General features: G+C 45.4%; 2 protein-coding genes across 6 annotated transcripts in view; one reads left to right on the plus strand and one right to left on the minus strand.

The window, feature by feature from the left end:
* Positions 1–4,133, minus strand: part of EPHX2 (epoxide hydrolase 2) — a 67,036-nt gene extending 62,903 nt beyond the window's left edge. For all 3 annotated transcript variants that reach the window (XM_015564610.1, XM_006764762.2, XM_015564609.1), the window contains exon 1: positions 4,076–4,133. The gene's annotated coding sequence lies outside the window, so the exon portion shown is untranslated. The remainder of the gene's footprint in view (positions 1–4,075) is intronic.
* A 114-nt stretch (positions 4,134–4,247) lies between these two features.
* The window catches only part of CHRNA2 (cholinergic receptor nicotinic alpha 2 subunit), a 26,890-nt gene continuing 21,987 nt past the window's right edge, over positions 4,248–9,150 (plus strand). For 2 of the 3 annotated variants that reach the window (XM_015564611.1, XM_015564612.1), the window contains exons 1-2: positions 4,248–4,565; positions 4,795–5,034. The gene's annotated coding sequence lies outside the window, so the exon portion shown is untranslated. Of the gene's footprint in view, positions 4,566–4,785; positions 5,035–9,150 lie in introns of those variants that run through there. The other variant, XM_006764763.2, reaches the window with a different exon arrangement.

Below are 9,150 nucleotides of genomic sequence, written 5' to 3' on the forward strand. Positions count from 1 at the left end.
CAGGAATGTTACCAGGCTGGATATGCAATAACTTTTATGGTGGACATCATTAAAGGTTCTTATTTGCCTGATTAAATCTGTCCAACATGCCTAATTATTCTAACTCAGGCTTATCCAATGGCCAAAGATCAAATAGCCAATGTTTGTACTGACAGTAGCTATGGACAACAGGTTGCAAAATTGTTAGAGGCCATACAGAAATTAAAATAGTTGGCAATTATCAAAATTCCAGGACTTCTAAAGCTGCCACCATGAAAGCAAAAGGAAATTATTTAGCTGATGCTGCAGCTAGATCTGTTTTACCATTACAAAGGGAAATGGACGGAGGTCCCATATAACCAAGCTTTTATGGCTCTCAGAGGCAGCCCTAAGCTTGTACTGTCTGTAAACTAGAAAAACGTACCCAGATGATGGAAAGAAACATTCCAATAATGGGTGAATGGATTTGCCTGTCCGTTGCCAACATTTGGGTGGCAGCCTAATTGTTAAGGTAAAAAACAAACAGAAACAACCTTAGCCATATCTGAGCAGATCCATTTAATTTATTTCAACTATTCCTTTCTAAATTAGTAAGTTTGATAAAAGTTATTGAATATCTAGGTATTTTGAAATAACATGAAAAACTGAGACGCTGACTGTTAGACCAGTCTTAAGTTCGCCTGCTTTGGTTTTTATTGAAGAAAGCTGCAGAGTGGAATTGGTGCTGTTGATGAATATCTTGTACTTTATTGGAGGTGTGTTTCTTGAAAGTGAGTGTAATTGCCAACAGAGGAACCTATTTCTAAAGGTTACGCAATATATTCATAAAAGTCAATCTAGGAAACACTGACTGCTTACTTTGTGGTTATCATTGGAAACTGAGGTTTCTAATAGTTAAAAACTCAAGTAAGTTGGAAAGAAATTACCAGTATATCCTATATAATAAAAGCCTAATATGCAAATTGTCCCCTCGATCAGGAGTTCGACGGGAGTTCAACTGTTCCCTATGATGTGCGCTGATCACCAGGGGGCGGTGCAGAACATGGCGTGCATCCAGGACACATGCTGCAGCCTCTCACCAGCTACCTGGGGGCGGGGATGATGGGGACGGAGGTGTGGTGAAAATGCAGAGTGTCCGCTGAGCTCGCTCTCACTCCCTGTTACCCTCCCCCGGGACGCGAGGGCTCAAACACTGGGGAAGCCCCCTCACCCCCAACCCCCCCATGCTCAGGTGCCAGGCGCCCACCAGAAGCCCACCCTGTACCCACACACAGCCTCTTCTGGGTGAGCCTGGCCACAGCCGCCAAGAGTACAGGGTCTGGTTGGGCTCCCTGTGGGTTTTCACAGGACCCGGTTTGTGAGGCTGGCTGGTTGGGAGAGAGCGTGCTGCCCGCCCAGCTTCCGTGTGGCACCGCTGGGCAGCCCAGAGGCTCACGCTGAGCCCCCGCCTGTCACGCTCACCGCATCTCTGCATGGGGACTTGGGTACCGTGACTCAGGAGGCAGGGGGTGTGTGATGGTCTGGGGGCCCAGGTACTGCCCAGGGCCCAGAGGTCAGCTGGGACCCGCCCTTCCACGCCAGACGCTCACACTTTGATCGAGGCAGGCCTAGGGACCACAGGCACGCACGAATTTCGTGCGCCGGGCCCCTAGTAATTTTAATAATAGAAGATTAAAGTATAGAAATGCATTTTTAAGGGAAAAGGAAGAAAGTGAGTTATCCTTGGATTACATGTATAGGATTTATGTGATATGAGTGGTGCATTTTCTGCTTCCAAATGGCATAGCTAGGAGATAATATTTTATTAGCCTAAGAAGATTAAAATACTTATATAAATTAAACAGGATTCTGTGGGCTGGACAAAGTACTTAATATTAAAACCAGTTTAAATTTAATGAATGTCTTTTAAAGTTATTACCACAAAACATGTGGTTTTACTCAGGTTTTCAAAAAAGGCTTATGTTATGGTCTTTTGGTGAAGTCTGACTGCCTTTCAAATTTAAATTTTAAAAGACTTTTTTAACCAAGAGATGACTTTGGGGTATTCCAATGTGGCCTGGAATACCTCAAGGATTTATTCTCTCTCCTTATAAAAGAAAAGTTTTCAAACTAATTAGGCATACTTAATATGCTTGAAATTACATGGGAAGTTTTGCCAAATAATAACTATGCTCTATATGTATACATATATTTTTTTTATTACAACAGATGTTCTAGAAATTTCAGCCTGCCCTAGGGAGGAACTTGCAGAAATTCAGAACCAAATTCAAACAGGGAGCTCTCAGGGGTAGCAAGAGTCAGGCAAGCCAAGAGTAATGGTTCCTTGTGGGGGCATCCCACAGTAGTACTCTGGGTGTTTGGGGTCCATACATTGGGAGTTTATGAATTGCTTCCAGTGTTCAAGGCACACTTCTGATAAGCCAGGTATAGCGTTTTGAAAGTCTTACATATTATTTGTTCTTTATATATTGAAATTGTGTATTGAATCTAAACAATATGGGCTTTATATTGTTCTTTTTGTTTTTTGTTAATCCTCACCTGAGAATATTTTTCCATTAATTTTTAGAGAGTAGAAGGAAGGAAGGGGGAGAGACAGAAACAGAGAAACATCCATGTGAGAGAGACACATCAATTGGTTGCCTCCTGCATGTGAGCTTGCAACCAAAGTACATGCCCTTGACCGAAATAGAACCCAGGACCCTTCCGTCTGCAGCCAACGGTCTATCCACTGAGCCAAACCAGCGAGGGCTTTCTAATGTTCTTTTATGTCATTTTACAGTGATTATTTTTTACCAAGAGATTACTCTCTTGGAATGTTATATCTTACAGAAAAACAAAGTTGTTTTTTTAATCAACTGTAATATCTAAGCATTGTGTGATCAAGTTCACCTCTTTGGTAAGCCTGTTTCCACATCTGCGAAAGTGAGGGTTGCTCTAGATTTCCCAACATCATTTGGCTTGGTGTGTTTGCAGACACCAGACTTTTAGAAATCTTTATAAGAATAGCAGGTTAGCCCTACATGGTTTGGCTCAGTGGCTAGAGCTTCGGCCTGCGGACTGAAGGGTCCCAGGTTCAATTCCAGTCGGGGGCGTGCAGGAGGCAGCCGATCAATGATTCTCTCTCATCATTGATGTTTCTGTCTCTCCCTCCCTCTCCATTCCTCTCCGAAATCAATAAAAATATATATTTTTTAAAAAGAATAGCAGGTTAAAAGGCCCTGTTGGTCTTTGGCATCACAAGAATCAAGAATTCCTTAGATGGAGCAGAACTCTCAAAGTTTCTACCCTACTCCTTGTTCTTGCCAGTAGTTTAGAATTTACTCTTCCTTGGGTGTTGCCAACGTGATCTTTCTTTTTTTACCTTTTAAAACAAATATGCTTTCCTTTCCTCTGGCTGTAGGAGTAACATATGTTCATAGTAGGAAAACTGGAAAATACAAAAACGTAGACAACTGAAGGAAATCATTCATAATCCCACCTGGGATTAATAATCCCAGAGATATTTGGGGATATGTCTTCCAGACATTTTTCTACATGTAGCTTTTTTCCCATAGTTGAGACCACAGTGTATAAGTAGTTTGACATTTTGGTGGGTCTGTTCTTTTCACTTATTACACCTAACACGTATTTTCCAATGTCACTGAAACATTATTCCGAAAGCCAGGGTTAGTGGTGCTGAGTACTAGCTTGCCATTTCCCGATGATTGGGTTTTGAAGCTGTTTCTCTAGTTTTCTTTTATCAGTAAAACCGCAGGGCACAGAACCTTTTTCTCTTCGAAACCTCAGGGCCGTTTCTAAGATCCACTCCATCCCACAGAATCAGGCAGGCAGCGGGCAGCTCCGCGAGTAATTCCTCTCGCTTCAGGAACAGCTTTCTGCCTACAGCGGGCAATTCTGGAGTCCTTGGAGAGGTTTAATTTCTTAACATTTGGGAAGACACTGTATCTACTTACACGTACTGGTTTAGAGCCGGGTAATCGTTTTAACCTCCTTCCGCGGGGCTCTCAAACCACAGCGCTCTGAACGGAGGGCTGGACATCCCGAAAGGCAACTTCTAGGCCGGATTCCCGCCCCCTACGGCGCCGGGCGCTCTTACCTGGGCAATGCCAACTCCTCCTCGGCGCGGCCGAGTGGACCCCCAAAGGGGTCGCGACCCACAGGTTGAGAACCGATACCCTAGCATAATGAGGAGATTGACTATGTCTTTTACGTCAAGGTTATATATTCTCTTCTGTGTCAAAGATTAGATGAGTTTGCAGAGACGCCCGACGGCTCCGGGCTCGCTCCCTGACCCGGTCCCGCCGGGGTCGCGTCCCACTGAGGGCTCCTTGCAGTACCCGCGCCCTCATGGACTAGGTTTCCACCGCTTCCAGGCGGAGCTAGAATTGCACTTCCGGATGAAACACCTGTCGCCTAAAATTAAAGCCCAAAATACCCCCGCGCTCCCACAGTAACTCCTTGAAAAGTGGGACTCAGATTCTGGAACGTGCGGACCGCTTAATGCGAACTTGGCAGAGTTTCACCCATCCGGGCAGCGCTAGAGAGAAGGGAGGCCTGCAGAAGAGCCTGGGCCACGCCCAGACGGTGTGTGTGTGTGTGTGTGTGTGTGTGTGTGTGTGTGTGTGTGCCCTTATAGGCCAGGGACCATCCCTCCTCCCCTGTCATCATTATCTCTTCTACGGAATCGCATTCCCATACAAACCGTGATGGACTGAATGTTCCCCCCCTTTCTATGTTGAAGCCCTAATCCCAGTTGGGCTGATATTTGGAGGCGGGCCATTTATTTACTACATTTACTACATTTATTTCTCACAGTTCTGGAGTCTGAGAAGTCCGAGATCCAGGTTCTGGGGCCTCTTCTCTTCGCATGGACCAGGTATGTGGCCACCATTTCACTGTGAGCTCATAAGACCTCTTGGTGAACCAGCAGGCAAGACAGCAAGTTCTTCGGTGACTCTTGTAAGAACACCAGTTCCCTCAGGAGGGATCTACCCGTAAGCCCTCACTTTACCCTACTTGCAAACACCCTCGCTGGGAGGATTTAGCACACACCAGGTTAGCCAACTCCCTTCATGTCCCATCCCAACCACCCTCCGTGCAGGTTCAGGTCCCCACATGCCCAGAAAGCAGGTTCCAGGGACAAACTTGGGAGGAGACACAAACACACCCCAAAGTCCTCATTTATGTTTACGATCTGGTAAACATGCATGGAAATGGATTCTTAAGGTGTAGCCCAAGGGCTGAAAGTTGAAATGAGATCTGGTGACTGATAGGGATGTGCTTTTGAGAGATTTTGGTTTAGTCCACAAGTTTGAACAGCTGGTGGGGGGAAGGTGTATTAGTCAGGATTCTCCAGGAGATAGATATATATGATGAGGTTTCTTTTAGGAATTGGCTCACATGGCTATAGAGGTTGAGAAGTTCCCTGATCTGCTGTCTGCAAGCTGGGGAGCCAGGAAAGACAGTGGAACCAGGAGAGACTCGCTCAGAGCCAAAGGCCTGAGAATTTGGGGTGGGAGCCAATGCCTTAAACCTTGGTCTGAGACCAAAACCCTGGGAAGCAGGAGCACTGGTGTCCAAAGGCAGAAAAAACGGAGGTTCCAGCCCACGCAGAAGGAGTGAATTCATCCTGCCTGCACTATTTTGCTTGCTCTATTCAGCGCCACCCCCCCCCTAAATTGGATGGTGCCCACCTCACTGGCAAGGAAGTTCTTCTTTACTCAGTCTACTGATTCAAATGGTAACCTCTTCCAGAGACACCCCCACAGACTCACCTAGAAAGAATGTGGTTTTTGTTTTTTCCCCAGTTATCTGGGCATCCTTAAGACCAGTCAAGTTGACATGTAAAATGAACCATCACAGGGTGGTACTAACAGTCTGTTCCATTTGTGGTCTGTGCAAAATTGACAATGAGTACAGCAAAATGGAAGACTTGGGGAAGTAAAGGTGTTTTATTTTTTTTTAATATATTTTATTGATTTTTTACAGAGAGGAAGGGAGGGAGAGTTAGAAACATCAATGAGAGAGAAACATCGATCAGCTGCCTCCTGCACATCCCCCACTGGGACTGGGGATGTGCCCGCAACCCAGGCACATGCCCTTGACCGGAATCGAACCTGGGACCTTTCAGTCCGCAGGCCGACGCTCTATCCACTGAGCCAAACTGGTTTCGGCAAGGTGTTTTAAATGTATGACCTGCTCCTTTCATCCTCATATGAGAGAACTTATGAGATACTCCCTTCTCCACGGCCTTGGAAAATACAACGGTGTGGGAAGACTATCATCTTGATTACTTATGAGGGTGGGGGCAGGGACGTGGTATGGGAAGGGGTTTGGACTGAGATTTGAATTAAGGAAACTTCTCAGTACATGATACATCTTCATCAGTCTTGGGAGGAAGAGCCAAGTGGGAGCCTCTAAGATAAAATAATAAATAAAATCAATACCATGTTTTTGGGGAGTCACAAGGATTAGGAACACCCTCATGCTGGAGGCCAATTCCAGCAGATCATAAATGCAAGAACTTCATCAAAAGGTTGGTAGACCTTGAGCCTACAGTAAGGGCTGAAGATACATATTATTGCCTACTGGAATGGCCGAAAGCAATTCCCCCAAACCTGAATTTACATAAATGATTGCTTGCTGCCAGACAGCTGAGGGCATTTTAATCTACATGTTATTGCCGCCTGCTGGCCAAACAGCTGAACAGCTGAAGGCAATCCCCACAAACTGACAATGCCTACTGTATCCTAAACCTTACCTTTGATATGTATATCTACTTTGCTATAGGGCAAAATGTGGGAATAAAAAGAGCCCTGGGTCCGGAGATAAAGAGAAATTAGCCACTATAGCTAAGCTTCCTCTGGCTCCCCCATGGATTACAAATTTATATTATATTTCTAGTTTATTAATTTACACGTAGCACCTTATCCAGATTCCTGAGCCCTTCCAGATGCTGGGAAAGACCCCTGGCATGACTCATAGACCAGAACGATGCAGAGATGGCAATTTTGGTTACCACCACTCTACCTAAGATGGAAGGGTCTTTGTACAATGTCAGTGGATTGTTTAAACTGAAGTCAGTGACTCCAATGACAGATGCTGATCCCAATGTGATCCCTATTGCTGCCACCACCAAATGCCCACCTCCCCAGCAGCAGTGACAAACCCTGAGCTCCAGAGAAGGCCCCTGAGGCTCAGAGTATTCCTCTGGTGGCAAGCTGATTACATGGAACCCCTTCCATGATAGAGGGGGTAGCAACTTGTCTAGACAAACATGCAAATTGACCATACCTTCCCTATGCCCAAGCCACGCCCACCAGCCATGCCAACCAACCGATCCAGAGATATGCACATTAACCCAACAAAGATGGCAGAGGACAGAGCTGGGATACTTGTGTTGCAGCCACAGCTACCATGCAAGCATCCTGGCTCTGGCAGCTCCAGGCTTATTGGAGATGCAGAAGTCAGGGGAGACAGAGAAGTCCGGCTCTAGCGCCTGAGGCTGGCTGCGGCCTGAGAGACAAAAAAGCCGTCTATCCCATGATCTCAGGCTGCAGCCAGCTGGAGAAGCCACCTGCCCCGTGATCCCAGGCCTCAGCAGGCCGGAGAAGCTGCCTGCCCCACATCCGCCTGCCCCATGTCCTCAGGAAGACTGAGAAGCCGGGCCCCAGTGCCTGAGGCTGGCTGCAGCCTAGGAGACGAAGAAGCCGCCTGCCCCGTGATCCCAGGCCGCAGATGGCCAGAGAAGCTGCCCACATTGCATCACAGGGGACACAGAGAAGCCGCCCACCTGCGGTCCAGGCACCAGCGCCTGCGGCTGGCTGCGGCCCAGGAGACCAACAAGCCACCCGCGCCGAGGTCTCAGGCTGCAGCCACCCGAAGAAGTTGCCAGCCCTGGGGTCCAGGGCGCCAGCAACCTGTGGCCCGGGAAATAGGTTCCTTCTTCTCCTACGGCAGTCATTACTTCAATATTCCCCTTCTGAATTTCTCTCCTGTGCCGCAATCCAACTCCACTTTTCATCTGAAGGATACGGAACAGAGCAGTGTTGAAAGCTTACATTTTTAAGCCAGTAAGGTTGGCTAGAGCCCTTAAGGTAACAAAGGCTACAAAGGGAGGGGGACATGGACAGGGCATGACATATTATATCCAGAAATCCATATGGGGACTGAAAACTTTGCAATGATGACAATTAGTGAAGATATGAATCAACTAACATAGTTGAGAGGGACAATTCTTTCATCTTTGAAAATATCTATATCAAATCTGTTTAAATAGATTTTCATCTACATAATCTAACACATTCTGACAAGACTACCATCACCAATGTGTCAGCGTTGTGCTGATAAATGTTTAACAACTGACTCTCAATAAAAGAAAACAAAACTCTGATTTATACTGTCGGCCAATTTCTGTGGCATAAATTCTCCATCCAAGGTTGATTTCAGCTGCGAATGCAATGCCACTAAATGCAGAGCTGAGGAGAAACATACAGTAACACAGTATTATATTCTACCAGAAAGACCCAAAAAATATAAATAATGTCAAGAGTCAAAACAGTAAAGTGCAGTAAATAATTGAGGAGTGATGAATTTAGAGTATGTATTTCCTTTGGTTTTAATGTAATTTATTCACTTTTAAGATTATATAATTTAATTTTTAATAATGAACATGTTTAACAACCAGCTTACAAAATTCCTGAAAATTTGTGAGCCAGTAAGAGCAGGTTCTAGCACAATACTGAGTGGAGTGTAATGGTTAAATGCCAAGGCTCGTGGATTTGAAATGAGACTCAGCCACTTTTGGGTTTTACTGGTCAAGTTACCTGATCTCTCTATACCTCAGTGTTCTCATCTGTGTCATTATAGTACCTACTGTATAGAGTTGTTGCAAAGATCAAATGAAATCTGTGTATGACACAACACAGTACGTGAAACAATAATTCACTCAACTTGTTATAAACTGTTACTGCCTCAAAACATTGTTGACAAAATTACTCATGCTGAAAGAATGAAATTTTATTGATGAGAAAAATGCCTTATTTTGCGATCTACATGGAGACAGTCAATTTTGCTTCCTAGGCAGTAGATGGTAATCTACTACTAGAAACTGCAAGGGGGAAAATGACCTCAATCAACATGATTGAGGCAATGTATTATTAGCTGGCTCAT

Source organism: Myotis davidii, unplaced genomic scaffold (assembly GCF_000327345.1).
Source record: "Myotis davidii unplaced genomic scaffold, ASM32734v1 scaffold198, whole genome shotgun sequence".
Taxonomy (NCBI): domain Eukaryota; kingdom Metazoa; phylum Chordata; class Mammalia; order Chiroptera; family Vespertilionidae; genus Myotis; species Myotis davidii.